Source organism: Octopus bimaculoides, chromosome 2 (assembly GCF_001194135.2).
Source record: "Octopus bimaculoides isolate UCB-OBI-ISO-001 chromosome 2, ASM119413v2, whole genome shotgun sequence".
NCBI lineage: Eukaryota > Metazoa > Mollusca > Cephalopoda > Octopoda > Octopodidae > Octopus > Octopus bimaculoides.
In genome coordinates this window covers 150,505,614-150,508,028 of record NC_068982.1, presented here as the reverse complement: position 1 = coordinate 150,508,028, position 2,415 = coordinate 150,505,614, and the positions used below count along the sequence as shown (strand labels likewise).

General features: G+C 41.1%; 1 protein-coding gene across 2 annotated transcripts in view; it reads right to left on the bottom strand.

Annotated features, from left to right (window-relative positions):
• LOC106872132 (transmembrane protein 181) overlaps positions 1-2,415 on the bottom strand; it is a 58,784-nt gene that overhangs the window by 48,164 nt on the left and 8,205 nt on the right. The gene's annotated exons all lie outside the window — the stretch shown is intronic.

Here is a 2,415-nt window from a genome sequence, read left to right as displayed (position 1 = left end):
ATATATATATATATATATATATATATACGACGGGCTTCTTTCAGTTTCCGTCTACCAAATCCACTCACAAGGCTTTGGTCGGCCCAAGGCTGTAGTAGAAGACATTTGCCCAAGGTGTTACGCAGTGGGACTGAACCCGGAGCCATGTGGTTGGTAAGCAAGCTACTTACCACACAGCCACTCCTACGCCTATTAATAAGATAGTTATTTTCCTCTCATCTGCAATCAACAGGCAAATATTTTATTCAAAAATGTCAACAAGTTTGACATTTGAAATCAAAGAATAGTAACAGTAGTGCTAAAGCTGTCATCTTCCTTGAAACTTTTGCTTGTCAAAGCAAAATGTTATTTTTTCTGAAGATTTCATTGAGAAATTAACAAATGTGTAAGTGTTAACTTTGACAACACCAGCAATGATATGGTGTGACATAGCAGTGAGGCAGAAAAAAAACAACACCATTATAAACAATAATAAATCCGTCACTTATCAACAAACAGTATATACAACACTAACAATAGTGCTAACAACACTATAACAAGAAGGGAAATAGGTGAAGAAAATAAAAATGTTAACATCAACAAGACCAACAACAAAAAGATTGAGAATGTCAGTAAAAAATGATATGAAACACGCAACAGCATCATCAACAATAACAGAAACAAAAAGAATAAGAAAAGCGCATCATCATCATCATCGTTTAACATCCGCTTTCCATGCTGGCATGGGTTGGACGGTTTGACTGAGGGCTGGTAAGCCAGAAGGCTGCAACAGGCTCCAATCCAACCTGCAAAGTTTCTACAGCTGGATGCCCTTCTGAACACCAACCACTCCAAGAGTGTAGTAAGTACTTTTTACGTGCCACCGGCACAAGGGCCAGTCAGGCGATACAGGCATCGACCACACTTGAATGCTGCTTTTTACGTGCCACCAGCATGGGAACCAGTCAGGCGGCACTGGCAACAACTACACTTGAATGGTGCGTTTTATATGCCACCAGCACAGGACCAGTCAGCTGGTACTGGTATTGACCATGCTCAAATGGTGCTTTCTTACATGCCAACGGCACAGGTGCTAATCAGGCAGTAATGTCATTAACCATGACAACGACTTCATTTGCCTCAACAGGTCTTCGCAAGTGCAGTTTGTTGCCCAATGATTGAAGGGTACTCAAATGGGCTGGTTATGTTGCACTGGCATAGACCACGGTTATGGTCTCACTTGGCTTGCTGGGTCTTCTCAAGCACAGCATATCTCCGAAGGTCTCAGTCACTTGTCATCACCTCAGTGAGGTCCAATGTCCGAAGGTCATGCTTCACTACCTCGTCCCATGGCTTCCTGGGTCTACCTCTTCCACAGGTTCCCTCTGCTGCTAGGGTGTGACACTTTTTCACACAGCTGTCCTCATCCATATGCAACACATGACCATACCAGCGCAGTCGTTTCTCTTGCACACCACATCTGATGCTTCCTATATCCAACTTTTCTCTCAGGGCGCTTACACTCTGCCGTGTAAGCACACTGACATTACACATCCAGCAGAGCATACTAGCTTCATTCTTTGCAAGCTTATGCATGTCCTCAGCAGTCACAGCCCATGTTTCACTGCCGTGTAGCATGGCTGTTTGCACACATGCATCATACAGTCTACCTTTTACACTGAGTGAGAGGCCCTTTGTCACCAGCAGAGGTAATAATGAAAATGACAGTAACACCAAAAAATGTAGCTCATTTATAAGAGCCACCATCACCTAGACTGAACATTCACATTAGTTCAAAAATGAACACATAAGGCAGATGAAGCCTTATATAAAGAGTCTTGGATTGATAGTTATTGTAGAAGATGAGCTAAATTGTTCACTGAGAAGCACAGTTACATGAATAAAACATAAAGTGCAAAACCTTTGTCCTGAATAAGCAGAAAATTGATTGGTGCACCATTTGATAGCTCAGAAAAGTGTTAGCTTTATCGTAACACTGCTGCTTAATTCTCTCAGTGATATTTATAATTAGATCATTTATGATTTTTGTAATCTGTGAATGTGTTTTCACTAAAAATACACATATTTGCGAGGGTTTGACAAACATCTTCAGCCAGCTGGTGTTGCTACTTCAGGCTGATGACAAGCAATGACTCAGAAACATGTCTCTGAATACACACTAGGCTGGGTGGGGGTGCTTGTCTCCCCCTCGCAAATATAAGGACACAAGAAATGTGTCAAGGCCAACAGGAAGCGGTCCAGCTTCCTAGGGCTAAATAGCAGCAGTATGATTCCCTTATTGGGACTGTCACATTAAGTTGACAGTATACAACTGCTTTATCGTAACACTGCTGCATAATTTTCTTTGTGAGATTTATAATTAGATAATTTCTAATTTATATATATATATATATATATATATATAGTGTAGTATAT